Here is a 20,203-nt window from a genome sequence, read left to right as displayed (position 1 = left end):
GTGGGCCAGGCCTTTCCCAGTTGGTTTGCATTGACTAGAAAAGGAGGCTGTCAACTAGGGTCTGAACTTAATAAACATATTTATGTTTCTAGAAACAACTAGGACAACTTTGGTCTGTGTTTTACAAATTCTTTCTGTAATCCTTGTCTCTGTCTTACTCATGAAGGCCGTAATAATGTCTAGGATTAGAGTGACCAGACTTGCTGAGAAGCTGTAGGAGCACAGAGGCGGGATAAATAAATTGATGGGAGCACTCCGTGTCTTCTGACTCAAGGGGATCACTCAAAACAAGACTGGAGATATGACAGGCTGTAAAAGTTCTATCCACACAGTAATCACTTTGTATAACTGTAGATAGTGCTTAGAAAATTAATAAGTGATAAAAATAAAAGCTAACTAAAATATGAGGCTCAAACCTGCAGTTTGGCCATGGTTTTCTGGGGTTCTGCTCTACTGGTGCTTAATCAAGCTTCTCCCTTCAACTCTTGGAACATACTCCCTAACCTACAGCTTTGTACCGTGCAATGAGACATCATTCTCCCATCAGGACAGTCTTTTATTTCTTTTCTATTCAGTGTACACAAATTTATTCTTAATTTGTGCAGCTGCCCAGACATTCAGAATTAGTACTTTCATTTTCCACCTGTTATTTAGTTGCACCTAATAATTGTGAAAAGTACAGAAAATCTTTCCCAAAAATCATAAAGTTTCCAAAAATGCGTCTCGACAGTTTTATTTGGCTTTATAATTTATTGTGTTCATTTTCATACCCTGCCAATGAATTCTAACTCTTATTAACATACAAAGCCCAGCTGCCTCTTATTCACCTGATATAAAGACTTGGTTACTTTATATGGAGTTTAACACTTTACTATGGCAAAACATCACATTTTCTAGAGTGTTATAACTTGATCTAGTTCTGTTGGTAGAAATAAAAGTCTGGTTGGATAAAGTCTTCCATTCCAAACACTGAGTCTTGCTCCTGACTATAGATTATTTAAGTCTTATTCCTAACTAAAGATCCAACCTAGCTTTTTAAAATCCAACTGTATTTTGTTAACCATTTAGAGTTAAAATTAATTAAATTCCAAAGTGCCTTACATTTTTTTAGTTACTATTTAGCCAGTTTAGGGATTATTTCTCTAGTATATTTGATTGTATTGGATGAAGGAAAGGTAGAACCTCCAGAAATACATTTTAGTAAGTCAATTCTCCTTCTGCTGACCTAGCCAAGATGCATGGGCAGATGCGTTCGCCTTTCTTGGCACACCATCTTTAGCAGACTGTGGCACTGCACTCTGGGAAGGCAGGAATCAGAGCAAGGGCAAACTGTCAGAAAGCAGGAAAGTTGAAAAAGCTTTACAGCAGAGAAACAGGAGAACTCCTGCAACAGCTTATGACATGCTGGGTGCAGCATGGGCTGGCTGGAATAGAGTTCAGAGCAGGATATAGAGAAGCTGTGGACTGTAGGAACCCTGTGGAAGGAGAAACTGAGAACTGCTTACAACATATTGTAGCTAGATGCTGGCAGATTCCCTTTTTATGGAAGGAAGTTAAGGGAAGATAGAGGAAAGCCTCAAAGCTTGTGGGACACAGGTCTTGGAGCTAGTGCAGGTTTTTAGAGAAATAATAAAAATAATGCTTTGGGCAGTGAGTTAACCCAGATCAAGTTATGAAATTGCTCCCTTACAAGCCTTTACAGTTAGGTCTGCTGCAGTTCTCATGTTGTCGTTTAGGAAGTTCTGCCACATGGACCTGTGTGTATGTCGGTATTTGGGGAGATTATGTCTGTATGCACCACCAAACAATACAAAGCAACAGCTGATTCTGAGAAAGACATCTTTAAAATGAGTGGGCAGGACCTACTTCCAAACTATCTTTACCCTGTACTAAACTTTGCCCGAAGAACACACGATGCAGACATTTTACTCCAAATTCTCATGGAGCCTCTGTGCAAAGGATATATGTGATTACCCACCCTGCCTTGCATCCAAGTGATCTAGCAGCAGTTAGCAGCTGAAGCAATTAAACATTTTCCTGCTCTACTAGATACCTTTGAATAGTTTGGGCTATGCCATGGGGAAGCTGTTGTCTAGTTCAGATCATTCTCCCAGATTCAGATCTTCACCAAAATGAACAACTTCATGGTGCAGAAGCTGCTTGGATAGAATTGTCCCTAGACATCAAATAAGCTCTTGAAAATGAACCTAGAACATGATCTGAATTATGCTGATTCCCCAGTAACAACTTTTCTGACCATGCTTTATTTTGACTTTGCTTACACTTACCTTTAAGGGAAAGAATAACAAATTTATGTTTAATTTTGATAGTTTTGATTTAAATTTGCATTGTGTCTCCATGCATTTAAAATATGAGGAAGTATAAACTTGATATACTAGTTCAGGTACATTGCTACTTGTTAAAATATTCAGCTGCATAGACAGCAAAAGTGGCATAACACTTTTTGACAATAATACTCTAAAGAGTAGAGAGGAGATGTGGCAGAACAGGGAATTTATCTCACACATAAACAAGTATGAAATTCAGTAAGATACTAAATCAAATCAGCAGGAGAAATGACTTTTTCATTAAAAAACTGAAACTGAGGTGAAGTACTCTGAAAAGATGGATAATGAGATGACACAAACATCTGACAAAATTCACTGGGCTCAGGTGTTCTTTGTATTGAACTTGCTATTCTTAATACAGGAAATATGAGCATTTATAAATATATTCCAAGTTTCAACAGCTTACCAAAAGGTAAACAAATAAAAATAGCTCATTGATTTACAGACACATCAGAGTTTTAAAAAAGTTAGGTTTGAGTAGTGGGGTTATAGAACAGATTCTGTGGTAGCTACCACATGGAGCTTTTTTTCCAGCTAGTTTAATTATCTTGTTAAAGAGGCTGATGATGTATTTTCAGAAGCACCAAGTGTAACAAAATCTGACAACAGTTAAGATTACATACTCTTCTTAGTCCTTGGAAATGATGTGAAGAATAGTAGGTTTATCTGGGTTTAGCTGCTAAAGAGGAAAACAGGATATATCTGGATAGGAGGCTCAAATGTTTCTCCGGGAGCATACTTGTCCATAAGCCGGTCCCCAGGCCATCATACTTTCTGCACAAGTGACTGTCAATGGGGATTTCAATGCATCTGGACAGGACGCTACACCCCGTAAGAGGGAGGTTGCCTGGGTTGCTGAGGGTGGCTGCAGAGTGTCTTTGCCAACAGATAACAGCTGGACTGTAATGACTGGAAGTGTGTTTCTCCCAGAGTCCCATGGGAACCCAGAGAGATGCACAGTGCTGCCTGCAGCTCAGCATCACCCATCGTCCCTGCTCTCAGGCTCTATGTGCTGGGCACAGCTCATACTGGGAGACAAACTACTTTGCTTCTCTGTGAATGTGCTCTATGGCTGCTGTTGGGTGAAGAGGTGGGGGAAAGGAAGTATTAAAGTCTTACATTGACAGTATGAAAGTTAAGAGGACTGATGAACACTATCAGTTTTGTTTGGTTATAATGTCATCACTTGAAACAGAGACAAAGTAGAAAATACTTCATTAGCAGAGAAAGGTGGAGAATATTGTTTTTTTGGTGATGGAACCATTCAAAGACCTCTTCTGCCTTGAGCTGCAAGAAAGACCAGAATTCTCTGCTTTTGTGACACATATCAGACAATGAATATACGCTGGGAATCTACCATATAGAGTGAGTGAATTGTTGGACCTTCTGGGATTCTTGCTGACCTACATCATGTTTTATATTACTGGGAATTTGGGCTTTTATTTTAGAATAGAATGACAGATACTGGCTCTTTCTGTCTGAGATATTAACTATATTGAGCTGAAATTTACAATCAATTGTCACTGTACCAACATCATAGTTCCTGTTTGTAATAGATTGGCAATGCTTAACAGATACCAACTGACCCATATATCACTGGTGTCTTACCAGTGACATGAGACAAAATGAAAAATCTATCTGAGAGCTCAAGCTAGAAATAGTTTGCATACAACAAAATGCCACAGACTCAAGTAAGATGTTTGTTTGTGCTATCCTTTGGATCTCTCTTACTGCAACTGAATTTTTGTAAAAGTGGGAACCTTGGATATGAGAAAATCACTGTAAGGAGCGAGAACTTCGGTAGACACACATCACCATACAGTTGAATGAATTAATTCAGTGATATGTGGTTGATTTATACCAACTTGACCATCTTCTATCCCCTTGCAGAAAGTTGTCAAAAAAAATTAGGAGATAGATAAACAAACTATACTAACACAATTTTTTTCTTCAATAAGATTAATGAATGTCACGAAAGCTACTGTAATCTAATTCTAATCTAATCTTATTTTGATTAGAGTAAAATATTTATTAATGATTTTTTCAGTTTTTGAGTATGTGTCTATTAAATGCTATGCATACTGTTTTGTAACTATCAGTCATACAAATGGAATGCAAATATTAGTGTGTTGAAGAAACTTCATTTACTTCTAAGATGTCCCGGGGGGCATGGAATTGTTTTGTTTTGTTTTTCTTTCTTTTTTTAAAGCATTAATAAAAATGAGAGAAAATAAAGTATTAGAACAAATAACAACAAGAAATGGAAATGGAAATGAAAAATCTTTTTAAATGTAGGAATTGCAGATTGGATGTGAAGTTAGGACTTCCTTTGCAACAGTCACAAATGGAAATAATTTGAAAATAACGAAAGACATCTTACTTTCTGAGACTGAAAGACCAAAACAAGAGAACCTCTGGACACATGCAAGAAGTAGAGGTCTGGAAGTTATTGCAGAACAACTGAATTTGGAGTAAAGTCTGCATGCTGAAAAGGAACTCTCCAAATTTAATTTAGTAAGATGCCTCAAGCCTCCATCCTTTATCACTTTCAGAATACTTCCTAAGCACTGGTCACTATAAATTGAAATGAAAAACACACTATATTTTAATAAAGCAAAAACCAGGCACTATTTGTAGTCTTCTTATGTCAAATATCTAGTAAGTATATTGTATTTTAATTAGGTACATACATTAGGGATGCTAGTCAATGGTGACATCACTGAAGTTTGCGTTACAAAAATATGAAATAAGGCAATCATCAATTCAGATTTTAATTTATATATACCTGCTAAGGACCTAGCTCCATAGATACCTTCTTGTATATTAAGAGATCGTTGTGGCATCAGACAAGAAAAAGACCATGTCTGAATCATTAGTCATTTTACTAATATGTATTATCACAGACTCTCAAAGGTATCTAAAAGTGGCCACATCTGTCAGAAGCCACAAGCAGAGAGACTTTGTACTTTGCTTTAATTCAGTCCCAAAGTCCTAAAAAATTCCACTGATCTGCCATCTAATCATCAAAATGCCCTTTATTCAATAGTTTAGTAGTTAGAGCTGCTTGCTTTAAATTACACAAATTGTTTTTCATTCAGAAACCAGAACTGGAGAATCTGTTCTTCAAGGTGAAAAATGCTGCAGCTTAATGGTACAAGAGGGTTCTCATCTCTGCTTAATGAATCTTTTGTTTCCCTGCCTTTGGCACAGTTTCAGTAAAAAGCACAGAAATACCCTATGGTTTGAGAGTCTGGGTGTTCTTCCAGGACACACGAGACATGGTTTTCAGTCTCCTCAGGCAGAAGATGGAAACATGAGCTGCCTGCTTCCTTAATATGTGCTTCCTGTACTAGTTTACTGTACAAGCCTACATTTAAAAAGCAACTTATTCTTTGCTTTTCCAAAGAAAGTGGGCTAACACACTAGTGGATTGAAGCATTTGGATCTTGACTGGATATATTTCTCTGCAACATAGATCGTACCATGCAGAAGATGGGATTTTAGAGAGATTTTCTCTAACTTTAAGCAAGTGCCTACTAAGTAAGTGGAAACCATTGAATTTTTTAGTCTGCATGCTGAACAGATGCCCTCTTTTCTATCGCTTTCTGAGTCTCTGCCTCCCAGCTGTGTGGGTGTCCTATGTGTAACTATGGGTAGCCCTCTGTATTCTCTCTTGGTTTTGTTAGAAATTAAACTCCTTATTTTGAACATTTATGATGTAATGTTATTTATATTATAATAAATTTAGTTAGTTACATTGTTTTTAACAAAAAGGTGTGAAAGCATCAGGTGATGAAATACTTGTAATCCATCAAATAGCATAAATTAAGCCTACATGAATCACACAAATAACTCTTATTTATCTATCAATAAAACTAGCGCTATGTTTCTCAAGCATTTTGATGGAAATTAGGGCCAAGTCAACAGGATAATTTTAATTTCAGCAAGCTTTTAGGCCTAGACAGTGTTTTTGATATGAAAACTGTCAAACCTATTCATAAAACTGAACATACTTAATATGATCCTAAAATGGTGTTCATATTCAAAGATACTAGTATTGCATAAATTTTTAATAAAACTGTATTTGCTGCTTTCTGCTTTTTCCCCCATAATTTTCTGTCTTTGATCTTTATTTAGGCAACAGTCAATATCTGCATCAACTTGGACTTGAACACAATATACATAAGAGGATTTTGCTACTCGAATCTGTGAGTTTTACTTCTGGATAAATACATAATACCTGAAACAGTACCAGGAAAACTGATTCTGTTCTACCCAAACTGCTGAAATGCTAAGCAAGAGGGACTCTGGCTATGGTACTGTTCACATGGTGAACTGTTTTGGTGTCAAGGATCCTGGAAACTCTGAGCTCTTCCTTCGTCTGCCAGGTCGGTTTCTGAGATGCCACCAGATATATCAGCAAAACCTCTGCCAGAAAATTGATGGGCTTTAGGTAAATTTAGACTGTTTCCACAAGACATTTAGTCTTTGGTGAATCGACAGCTTGTGGGTAGAAACATCTTATCAATCTTATTTGCTGCTGTTTCTAATGTTTCCATTTACAACTAACTCAGTTCTATGCTTAGTCTCCTCTATATTAATTTGAAGTTTCTCTTTGGAAAGATATGTAATTTATGAAAAAAAATGCCAATTATACTTTCATACTTGTATACCCTAAATACTTTCTGGGCATTTTAGAAACTTATTTCATAATTACTCCTTTCCATAATTTTAAATGCAATGATTCTGCTTTTCAGTAGTCTCAGGCTGTCACATTGGCAAATACAGGTTCATGACTTAGAAATCAGGTCTATCCTGCCATCAGTGGAAGTCCTGAAAGTAAAATTAGAAAAAAGCCCAAAAAAAAGAAGAGTTTCAAGTCTTGGCTTTATGTCAAAAGCATTGAAAAAGAGCAAAGTATAGTGTATAGTATTTTGTAAGTATATTGTTCTCTAGCTTGGTATATCTTGTTTGTAAAATGTGAAACCTAAAGAAAAAGATAAGAATGTGATCTAGTTCAATAAGACCTTTTGAAAAAATAAGGTCTTATGAGGATTGTCATGATCTGTCCCATAAAAACACCTTGGTAAATTCATCTGAACTGCTTTTTCCAAGGCTATATCAGATACATTCAGATTATCATAAAAATATTTTCATCTTTGTGTGCAGATATGACAGAAGAAGGTATAATCACATACGGTCTCTGTCAGACTTTAGAGATGCAGAGATCAAAATATATTTTTCAATCCTGGTTATGCATTCAAACATTCTAGATACAGATACAAATGCTGATTTTTCAATGTAATTATAAATGCCCAAGCAAGAGGAGGATCACATTAGCATCCATGATAGCATCTATGACTTAAGTAGCAGGAAGAGACTCTCCTCATAAAAAGAAACTAACATTTCCTTTTTTTTTTTTTTTTTTTTAAATTCTGGGCTATATTTTAACTTAAACTTGCATGGCTTCAAAGACAGCTTTTTAGGGCCATAAATCCAATTTAGTACTGTCTGTATTCTGCAATAGCTATATTTCTGCATATTACCCCCAGGACACATTAGAACACACTAGTTCCTTTGGTTCCTTTTTAATAAAGAGAAAACCCAAGCCAAAACCACTTGACAGAAAACTACTATCTTACCCTTGGGATACCTTTGGATAAAGTAGGAATGTCTATGACCTGTGTTATACAGAAGTCACTAAAAATATCTGTAAAAGTTTCTTCTGATTTTAAACTCTAAGAAGCTATACCAATTTGAAAAGAAAGGAAAAAAGGAATCTACTTTTAAATTCCATATTTGTCTTTCTTACATGGAAACCATTTATATTCATGATTTACTGCTAAACTTCATAATTGGAATGATGTTTGGCTTGTAGGTCAACTATGGTTGATGCTTTTTTTATTCAGTGATACTTCACTACTGTAGTATGTGAGGTAGACAGGCTGTTGGGATTAAATATTCAACAGTTGTAGGCAGCTTCTGCTGGGATTTTCAAGAACACTGTATGTCAAATCTGTTACAGTGATTTTGACAATATCACAGGCAAACAATCTGAATCTTCAAAGGTTTAAAACGCTTTCGAAAACGCAGCATTTTATGGCACCTATAAGGATGGGCTACCAAGTAAAATTGTTGCTTAACAAAATTAGAATCATAGAATCATTTCAGTTGGAAGAGACCCTCAGGATCATAGAGTCCAACCATAACTTAACTCCAGCACTAAAAATTGGCACAACCTTCCTACCTAAGACAAATTGGCCATTTATTTTAAAAGCTTTAATAATTTTACTTAATGGGATGCTGGAATTGTCACTGTAAATGCTTATCTTTTTGTGCACTATTGGCTTTCACTTTGCTATGCTAGCAGGCTTGTTTTTAAAAGAATAACATTTTGAAAGGCTATTGTTCATAAAGGCTGTAGTAGAAGGGAAGAAAAGCTTCAACATTAAGTTCACAAAGACTTTGTTTAAGGACAATAAAATCTTATATTATTCTGAAATATTAATGTTTGTGGCCTTATATAGATAAAATATGCCAAACAATCAGAACATCAGATATATACTTAGGGATCCTCTCCCGCTTATTACATTCTAACTACCACTGGGATAAAGTGCAATGACAGCTTAAGAATTCCTCACATAATATAACAGATAAAAATTAACTTTTTGAATTATACTGAAAACTTTACATGTGAAATCAAATTCCTAATAACAATATTCTGTCACAGGTTCCAGTTAAAGCATATTGTTTCTCATCTCAGCTACCCATCATCTAGGTAACAGAGGCTGGTGAAGGCATATTACCTAACAGTTTATTTTTTTCTGTATCCTAAGAAAATATTAGTTTACATTTGTGGTGTTGGTATTTGGCAGCGGGCACTGGAATTGGGCCATGATACCAGAAGGTTGACATGACCTTCATGATCAAAAGAAATGTGTCAATCATAACAGTCAACCACATGTTAAAGAAACAGAGATACTGCAACTGAAAAAATTAGAACTTAACTTTCTGAGGACAAGTAGGATCTGGTTTTGAGAAGAGCTAAGCACCTGATGCTCTTTACTTCATGTAAATTCCCAGTGTAAGAGGGTTTTGAAGATCAGACTTCGAACAGCATCCCTCTGATGCAGCAGCAGTCTAACAGCTACCCTGGGAGACTGTAAAAACTTCAACCTTGGAAGTTTTCAAGAGTTTGCTAGAAAAGAGGTGCAAAGTTGGGCTAAAAGTTTATTCCAGCCAACATCTGTAGGGTTTTAAAAGATTAATATAGTTTTATGCATACTCCATAGGGTAAATTCCTGTTTCCACTGAATTCAACAGCAAGTCAATGATTAATCAAGAGCAAGATTTCATTCTGAGAAAAATATATCTACTGTTGTTAAAATGGACTTCTCGAGTATCTAGAATACATGTACTTGGTTTTATATTTGATTGTCCTGACTGTGTGTAGAATTCAAACTGTACTAATGGTTTATGTTGATGAAACAAAAAATATATAACTGACACAATACAAAGGGATGAAAATAGTTTTTATTATTTAATTTTATAATCTAATTTTCATTCAATTGAACTTAATTGTGTCCTTAATCTTCCACATATTTAATGTTGATAGTGGACAAATTAAATTCTAATACATCAGCATAAAATCATTGTAGCCAAATGAAGTACAAAACCTGCTAGTGGAAATAGGTATCAGTTTAGCTCTAATTTTCTATGTTGCAATATATCTTCCTTCATTAGTAAATGGATATTGCTATCTTTGTAGCTGATAAAGCATTTTAATTGATTTTTAGCATTTTCTCTTAGAACAAATTTCTGGCAGATTCACTGCTTTTATCATTATATAAATTGACGTGAAATTAAACCATGCCCGGAGGAGCGAAAAGGGATGAATCAATAATATTGATATTTTATGCAGAACTTGAAGCTAAGGCTTTTAATGGAATTTAAAATATGTTTAGTAAGGTTAGTGAAGAAAGTGCGAACAATATGAATGTGAAAATCAGAAGTCTGTAAAGGTCATGAATGGGATGCACGCTTACAGGATATTTTAATAAATTTTTCCTAAACAGATATTTACCTTACTTTATAAAGTAAATGTACACATTCTTTTGCTGATCTTCTGCCATGTAGCCACAGAGTCACAGATTTCAAGGCCAGACAGAAACCTCCTGTTTCACACAGTCATCACATAGTTTTATTTTAATACCTCTGCAATGAATCCAATCGTTTGTTTCGCAACTGTGGCTGTCTAACTGAGAGGTATCCTACTCAGCCTTATTTCCAAATTTTTTGATACAATGGAATGACCATGCATACTCTGGACGTGAACACATTCATAGTTTAATACTTGTATATGTAGCTTAATACTTGTATACATAGCTGGGGCAGGTCTGAGCAACAACAGAATATCACACTCTGGAAGAAGCTTCTAGGGAACACACAGACTTAGATAACCACATATGTGTTTTCCACTTGCCTCAAGAAGATGGCATTTGCCAGACTATTCAACATCCTTTGTGCCTGAGTGTCCATGACCACAAAATGAGACAGTTGTTCTCTGTCTTTCCTGGTACTCACATGGCTCTGGAAATGTATGGCAAGTATCAGGAGAAAATGTTGAGTGCAGGGAAGGGGAACATATAGCCTGATTGAAACTGAGATGGCCCACAACTTCAGTTATTATGACCTGTGGCCACTTTCTTATTATCTGATAATAAAGTCAAGAAAATGATAAATTACGTGTGGCCCATCAAAGCTGTTTAAATGCCTATTTGAATAAGAATAGCTAAGAGTCACAATCTCTCCTGCACAGACATGTAGCATGACTCACACTTTGCACCCTCTTTTGTAATATTTTGAATGGTACCTTCTGCTTCCTGCAGCAGAATTATAAATCAGCTTTTAGTAGAAAATATCTGACTGTGGAACCGGAGCACAGAGCTGAAGAGAATAACAACATCATTTGGTGTAAAAATATTTAAAAGAAATCAGTTTACTGCTGTATAGTAAAGGCATTTATAGTGTGTTTTAACAGAGTAATTCCACCTTATAGAGGATTCCCTGACACAGATATCAACTACTTTTGTTCTAGCCTGAGCAACTATATAAGCTGCATTCCATTGTGGTGGGCTGACATTGGCCAACAGCCAAGCACACACCCAGCTGCTTGCTGACTCCTTCTTCTGCGGCATGGGGAGAAAGTAGGAGGAAGGCGAGAAGGCTCATGGATTGATACAGTGACAGTTTAATACATGAAGCAAAAGCTTAATGCACAAGCAAAGAAAAATAACATTTTTTTTTTTCAATGCTTCCCATGGGCAGGCAAATGTCCAGCCACTTCCTGGTGAGCAGGGCCTCAGCATGCATAACGATTGCTTAAGAAGACAAATGCCATAACCACGAATGTTCCCCTTTCCTTTCCCTGAGCTTTTATGGCATGGCACAACATCATATGGAATGGAATATGGAATATGCCTTTGTTCAGTTCAGATCAGCTGTCCCAGCTGTGTCCCCTTCCAGCTTCTTGCCCACCCCAAGCTCATTCACTGGGAGCAGGGGCAGAATGTGAAAAAGAGAAAGCCTCCTCAGCAAGAGCCAAAACACCGGTGTGTTATCAACACTGTTTTAGCTACAAATCCATTACAGGCCACCACACCACTGCTATGGAAAAATAAACTCAACCCCAGACCCAGTATACCTATCCATTTGAAAAGACAGGAGTGATTCCTCTCAGAAAATCTTGGCAATAAACTAGAAATGCAGGGGATTCCAGAGAAGAAAGACTATATATCAGGCTGAGAAGGCAGCACTTTGTGTAGCTCTGTCACTATGATGGTGTCCGGCCAGTCACCAGCAGAACCCCAGACTTTTAAAAGCGTTGCAACACTGTTCTGTTTTTCTGCACTTTGATAGTGCTTTTAAAATAGCTGAGAGCTATTACAAAAGCATATGCAGTTTTTCTACTGTTGCCATGCTTTGAAGTCTGATCCTTGTCCTCGCTTGAGCCTGAATTCAATGGTATAGTGCGGTTGAGTTTAATGTTTGCAGTGTCTCACTATTTATATTTACAACTTGATATGCTCCATCTGTTTTGTTTCTGTCAAACCAGTCATGTTATATGTCTGATAAATATTTATAAACACAAGTTAATAAACTGAATCCATTTGGAAATAGAGTATGGAACACTGATACGTACAACTTTCTTTCATAATTCTGTTCACCTTCAAATGGTTCTTGATCTTTGCCTATTAAAAGGCAAATTTCTGTTTCAGCAAAATTGATAATTTCAGCACCTTCTTATTTCACCCTCAGTTTAATAATTGGTAGTTCATTCCTCTACCAACTTTTTCCGACCTCAACTTCAGCTCCTTCCTTCACATTTTTATCCTCCCAAACAGTTTGTAGACAATAGCTATAACAGTAGCCCTGATTCTGTTCATCTTTCCTGTGTGAAGGTGACTAGAGTGATACACACTGTTTCAAATGATCACTTAATTGTACCCTGCATCTTTATATTGGTACAATTATTTTGGCACAGCTTGTTGTAATTCCAGTTCATTATCTGTGTTACAATTTTGTACTAATATCCATATTATTCATCTCAATACATTCCAGTGAAACACAGTCATCAATGTTTTAACGAACTCTAAACAGATTTGGCCTGCCTCATTCTTGGGCCTGTCTATATCTTCCTCAAATCCAGTGTACACAGAGGCGTGCACATCTGCTTCACTAGCAAACCTGAGCTTGGACCTGTCGGCAAGAAGGAGGCCGCAGGTCTGGGCAGGAGTATCAGGTGGACAGAGGGTCCCTGCTGGTATTTGAGGGGACCCACAAGTATGGAGTGCCTGTGAGATGGGTATGTTAGCATGAATGTGTTTGCCAACAAGCACTAAGTTGGACCAGCAGTTGACTGGGAGATCTGTGGAACAGGTAGAAAGCAGGGTTTGGGGAGGGGTGTCAGATGCACAGAGCAGCTGTGCTGGTGTTTGAGGGATCTGTGAACATGCGTGTGCTTGTGAACCTAGAGAGTGGGGTGTGTGCATGTGTGTGTGCTTTCACCAGCGACCACCGGCTCTTACCACCCACAGAGGAGGAGGGCACTTGGATGCCTGTGCTTCTGTTTTTTGTGAGTCCTGTATGTAGGTGCTGTTGAAGGCAGTGCCTTGTCTGACAGGCCGTGTCTCTGTCTCTGTCCTCTCTGTGTGTGCAGTGTGTCCCTGGGATGCAGATTGGTTGAACATGCAAACAGGAAAGCAGCAGCGGCATGCCTTGGCCTGGGAGAGAGACTCCTGGGCAAATGGAGGTGGGCTCCAGTAGCCAGGAGTAGGAAATCCTGGGCCCCGAGCTGCTGGAGGTTGCAGCCACATATAACAACACCTAGCATTTATTATATTTCAGAATCTTAGAAGCAGTATGAAATGGTCTCTTCCATACACATTTGTTGGTTCTTTACATCATTGATTTTACTATCATCATCGTTGCATTCCTTTTTCTACTTTTCTGGATAATACACTTCTTCTGATGCTTGCATTCCAGGCTTTGCTTGTGTGATAAGGATTGCCCTGTTACCCTTACATGTGTCACTTTTCACTTAATCATTGATTTCCAAATTCTGCTGCCAAAACTGCTTGCTCTAAAAAAATACTCAATTTCTTTTTAACTTTATGTAAACTTCTAGCAAACTTTTGCACAGTTCCTTTTTTCTTTTTATACACTTTCACCAAAACTCTTTCTTTGTTCTTTTATCTGTTGATGACAGATTACTTTTTCTAGTAGTTGTGTGTTAAAGATAAACTGAATTTCTCAGAAAGTGTTATAAAGTATTGTAGGACAAGAATACGGAATTAATATCTTGTACAGTAAATAACATTGTTGCCCTTATGTATTATTGTACTAAGCAAAATTTAAAAAGAAAAAAAATTCAGATAAAATATTTCTAATTATTTTGGCATTGCATAATTCTGATTCTTTTTCATATTTTTTCTTATGAATGCATCATCTTAAGGCAAATTATTAACTTCTGCCCTGCACTGCAGGAAGCAATTTTAGCACGACAGCCTAATAGGGTCCACTTATGCATAATCAAAATGCAGAAAAATAATAGATGCTATATTTCCATGAACTGGCCTCTATTGAGCTATGCCTATTCTGGAACAAGAGAACTACTGTAATTTCTCTGATATGGCACAATAAGGGAAAAAGAAAGAAAATATATAGATATATTATCATTCATTAAGCAGAATAAAATGTTAGCAAAGTTGTGAGAACGCTGGTATGTCTTTCAGCCATTAAATATTATGCTAAGGAGACACAGAGTCTGTCAGTCTTTTATTCTCAGCATCAGAGTAAGTACCTGAGAGACTCGATTACTGTAGCTGAAGCTGCTGGTATCAAGAAGAATCTCTAACAACAATTCTCTTTCATAGACATGTTCTAAGCTCTTCCTGACAATCAAGATTTCATGACCCTAAGGAACAGCTTTTTACTGGAAGGCCAGATCTTCTGTGGGACGTGAAGTTTACATTTTATACTGCTACATATATATTCTTTTGTTTTTAACCCAGGAGCATTAACTGAGGTCAATTAAAAACATGCTGCTCTTACTCTATTGAATTAATAGGATGTGAACAGAGCATAAACAACAAATATTTCACTGATCCTTTTGTTTTCCTTCATTAGGTTCCCTAATTCTTGTTATATTGTTGTAACTTGCTTCTTCGTCTCATTCTTACATTCTCATATACTGCAGAAAAATTACTAATTTTGTTTGGGATTTTATAAAAATAGTTTTAAAATCTTGTGATTTTTTTACTCTCCTTTTGTTTCCTTTTCATTCTGAGTTTTTTTTTTTTTAAAAATCAAATAAACAAAACCTTTGAAACTGTAAATGTTTCCATGCATTTTCTCCTTATGTTAAACCTGTACCTGAGCAACCTGAGTAGATTTACTACACCAGTAATACTCAGGGCTGGTTGCTACTGAGGTATTTTTTAGAGATTTCGCACAAAGTTTCTTATTTTTCCCCTACATGTTCGGTAGCTCTGGAAGACACCATAACGATCATGAAGATTTCTTTGAGAGTTCGTTGTATTTATGGGTTCATGCAAAACAGCCACTATACCAGGAAATAACTGGTAAATGTTTTTACTGACGTCCAAATAACTAAAGCTTACACATTAGTCCTCTACCTATTACTTCTTGAATAGCTTTTCAATCTGCTGACCAATTTCAACCAAACATGGCAGGGAACTAACATTCTTAAGCTATTCATGCATGTTTCAAGAAACAGAGTTTTGTGGTCCATAAAAGAGACTCACAAACGTCTTTGAGTGAGGGAAGAGATACAGAGGATGCCACTGAATTGTTAAAGCCCCTAGAGAGTCTTCATGGGAAAATGTTGTTATACATACCTCATTTATAGAAAAAGCAGGCAGGCGTTGCAATCAAACAGGAGATATGATCCACGGGAAAACAGGTTCCAATACCTGTGCTGCTCAGGAAACCACTTAGATGTGCCTAAGAATCACAAACACATGAAGGTTATGGTTGATAAAAAATGTTGAGTTTTCTTCCCCTGGTTTATGGGTAATGTACAACGTTGACTTTACATCCAACTGTTGAACTTGAACAGATGATTCCCTTGTCCCTTTCTAAGAAATGTAAGAGAAGATTGGATTTTGTGGGTGTGAATGGACATGTTCTTGCTGCTGTTTCCAAGTGTCTTTTCCCAACCTGTTTTTTCTGTTTATATCCTGCTCCTGTGTATTCTTTTTCACTTCACTTCACTATATCATTTTTGTTAATTTAGATAACTCTCAAAACACATATGTGTTTCTCAAGCTCAGATATTTGTTCTCGGAGATACCTACTACTTGGCCTCACAATTAATAACAGACCAAATTCATTTGATGGGTGCACAGCTTGGAATACAGCAAGTTCCACAAAGTTTCAATGTTCTCACTATCAAACCCAGTACAGAAAGTATCCGAAGTAATTGGCAGAATGTTTGGGTTTTCTGGTAGGTTTGTGCCACCAGCACTGCACAACAACAGAGCTATGACTCACCTTTTAACTTTTTTACTCCTTAACAAGAATTACAATGGAGTCGATTTTAAAGAAACAAACATTATTTGGAAAATGTATCTTTTCTGGGAAATCAGAGATTTGTCAGCTTGTCTACTTTAGAAACAAAAAAACCTGGCTCTGCTCAGAGTCTCATGAGGAGACTAATCATGAACATAGAGAAAGGCTCTGCTGATTTTTTAAATCATCCATAACCATCATTTACTCAATTTCATTTGTAATACTCTATAACTAATCCAACAGATTTTCCTCTACCCCCATCATTGGAATCATTGGAGCGGGTCCAGAGAAGAGCAACACGCCTGGTGAAGGGACTTGAACATAAGACCTATGAGGAGAGGCTGAGGGAGCTGGGGTTGTTTAGTCTAGAAAAGAGGAGGCTTAGAGGTGACCTCATCACTCTCTATAACTACCTGAAGGGAAGTTATAGCCAGGTGGGGATTGGTCTCTTCTCCCAGGCAGTTAGCAATAGGACAAGGGGGCATGGGCTTAAACTCTGCCAGGGGAAATTTAGGCTGGATATTAGAAAGAAATTCTTTACAGAGAGAATGGTCAGGCATTGGAATGGCCTGCCCAGGGAGGTAGTGGACTCGCCATCCCTGGAGGTTTTTAAACTGAGGTTGGACATGGCACTTAGTGCCATGATCTAGTAAACGGACTAGAGTTGGACCAAGGGTTGGACTCGATGATCTCTGAGGTCTTTTCCAACCCAGTCGATTCTGTGATTCTGTGAAATTGAAAACTTGCCTTTTTTTTTTTCCTGAAAAATGGGCAAAGTGCTGATATTTTCTGCAGGAAATATGTCAATTTAAATTATTTTTGTTTAATAAAACTTTCTGTTTTCTGACAAACTGTAGTCAGTGACATCAAGGTACAAGAAACAAGAGATTCCAAAAATACTTTTTTTCAATTGAAAGGATGAACAGAGATTTGACTCAATTCCTCTTTGCAAATATGTGGGGGCAGGAATTAATAATGGGACCAATTTAATTTCAGTCCTCATAACTCATTTGACTTAATTTTATCATACAAAGAAAGGTTTTTGCCTGCTCCTATGTAATTCTTAAGTATTTGTATCATATCAAAGTTCTTTGTGGGTCTATATTCTGGCATCCACTGATTAAGTACTTTTTCATTTGGTTTTAAACAAAGGAAAATTAATTACAGCTGTTGCACCAATTCTTTCATAGAGTTCTGGTACCCTGGGGAAAATCTATAAATCTATTGAAATATCTTGCCTATGACTGTGAACAGCTCAATCTATTATTTCACACAAAATATTTCAAAATGTTATACACTTTTATTAATGCCAGAAATATTACCAGTTTTTGTGGGCTATACATGTGTTAAATGATATATGTAACCAGGTGTGGTGAAAATAACCACTAACCTTTTTTTCCCCAATTCTAAACCAGTTAGCATATACCACATCACCACATTTTACTGCACCATTGTGAAGTGACCTAGTTCTGTCCTTTTTCCCAGGATCTTCTCTTTGTTATGAGATTAGAAATTCTGAGGTTTTGTACTAATATATAATAAATTACATTTTGCCTACTCTGTGCTCTGTAACTGTCGGAATTAAGTTTTTTTTTGCAATGTTTGAAAAATTGGTAATTACATTTATTAAAAATCCTTGTCCTGTTGTGCAAGCTGTTCAGAATTTGCATTGAGAAAAAACATTCACTTCTATTATACCTGCAAAAAAACTATGACTTCTTTAATATTTGGTGTTTCTAGTATTTCCATTGCTAGGATATCATTTGCCTCACAAAGAGTGAATGGAAGTTTTCCAAGAGCTAAGATCTGTCTAAAACATTGGCCTTTAGTTGAATATGTGAAGTATGATCTCATGATGGGTGACTAACAGTGCAAACTAGTCTTAAAACATTCAGAGAAGGTCATTGTAGAATTCTTCCTGTGCAGATGTGAATTCTTCTCGCTTTCTTACATAAAAGAACATTTGGATGAAAGCTGAATTTGTGGGCCATATCCAGTTGGATGTAAAGGTAGGAATGGCTTTTCTTGGACAAAACATGCATGGGATAATAACTCTTTTGTTTCATCTTAGATCAGTAAGAATTTCCTGAAATGTCTTATTTAGAGGAAGTATGGCCTTATCTGTAGTATTACATTCATAAAAATGAAGTTGGGTGGCTGTACAACAGGTTTCATGGCCACTCCTTCCATCTCACACATAGCTGAGACAGAAGGAAGAATCAGCATTTGTCAGCTGTCATCAAAATAATATAAACTTTTTTTTTCACTCACAGAAAAAAAGTCAGATTCTAAAATATGCTGGCACATTTTAACTGAGAGCACCAAGCCCTGGTTGACATATAAACCATGGATATGTATTTTATTTTCATGAATTATCTGGCAAATTCTTGTAGGAGATGTTCCAGTTTAGATTAGAGTTTGTGTTTGAGATTAAGGGGGGGAAAAAAAAAGGAAAAAGTTTCAGATTTAATGAATGGACACATCACCTTTCTAGAGGAATTTGGTCTAATTCCTTTGAGAAAATTCACAGGTGTTTCTCTGTTGCTTCCTAAAGCCTTAGCAGCTCCTGACTCTTTTCTAGCACTTAGAACTCTGTCTCCTTCCTCTGCCTGTTTTTAAATTCAGGCATCTTGTTGCCCAGGATGCTCTTGCTCCACTTGGTCAGTTGGGCCCTGTCTCATAAAAGCTAAGACCTTGAGCGTGGCACTAGCTTAGTCCATGTTGAGGGTTGGCATCTCTTTTCTGAAAATTGCCGAGTGGGGTATAATGACTTGATTCCAATGACGGGGGTAGAGGAAAATCTGTTGGATTAGTTATAGAGTATTACAAATGAAATTGAGTAAATGATGGTTATGGATGATTTAAAAAATCAGCAGAGCCTTTCTCAATGTTCATGATTAGTCTCCTCATGAGACTCTGAGCAGAGCCAGGTTTTTTTTGTTTCTAAATTAGACAAGCTGACATGCTGAGAAAATGAGTTTCGATGTCTACATCCTGCACTTCACAGAGTAAACAAAATCTCTTTAATTTCCTCTAGCTAATATGAAACTGAGTAAGTGTTTACTAAATTTAGTAAGCTCATCAGATTACTAAACTCCTCAGCAGCATAAGAGTTAATGCAATCTGTTAGTCTTGGCTTTAAAGTCAGAAGTAAGTTAAAATGGACTGAGGAAGTTTAGAGCAGTTATTCTTTCATCCTATTTGCTTCCACACTTAGGAAAATCTCATTACAAAGGGCACATTCAATTCTGTTTTGAAAGTTTATCTTCACATGGATGGGAGTGAGCAGTGCTGTTTTGAACTTTTGTAAATTCAAGTTAGTGGATCCAGAAAAGGCAAATTGAGGTTGTAAACCAGCTTGTTACCTGCTTCTGTGCTTTATGAGCAAAACAGTGGTAAATGTTGGTTTCACAATACACATTGGTTGTCATTAATAGGTTTTAAAGATGTTTAAAATACTAACTGAAATTTAAACTGGTGCAATAGGTAGATGGAAAATTGAAAGTTGTTTGCTACCACTTATATGCAAATGATTTTCATTTAATTATCCAAAATAATTTGGAAAATTTACTAAACTAATTTGGAGAGATTTATTCTCTGAAGGATGATAACGTATACTGTAATTCAATTTGGAATAGTTGCTAATAATTTTAGAATAGATGGAAATTAATATTCTAGAATGAATTGGTTTTCTCTGTTGTTGTTACTCAGAAATATTGAATTTATATTTTCCTTTAGAATTTGATAGTTGCTAAGGAAACTGC

The 20,203-nt window shown here is 36.6% G+C and overlaps 1 long non-coding RNA gene across 1 annotated transcript in view; it reads right to left on the bottom strand.

Moving 5' to 3' along the window:
- Window positions 1-16,148, bottom strand: part of LOC135579339 (uncharacterized) — a 60,306-nt gene extending 44,158 nt beyond the window's left edge. Inside the window, exon 1 of the long non-coding RNA XR_010472164.1 lies at window positions 15,767-16,148. This is a non-coding gene — a long non-coding RNA (uncharacterized LOC135579339). The remainder of the gene's footprint in view (window positions 1-15,766) is intronic.
- Between the last annotated feature and the right edge of the window lie 4,055 nt (window positions 16,149-20,203).

This window comes from Columba livia, chromosome 4, assembly GCF_036013475.1.
Source record: "Columba livia isolate bColLiv1 breed racing homer chromosome 4, bColLiv1.pat.W.v2, whole genome shotgun sequence".
NCBI lineage: Eukaryota > Metazoa > Chordata > Aves > Columbiformes > Columbidae > Columba > Columba livia.
Note: the sequence above shows the minus strand (reverse complement) of the source record. Positions and strands in the feature narration are given on the sequence as shown.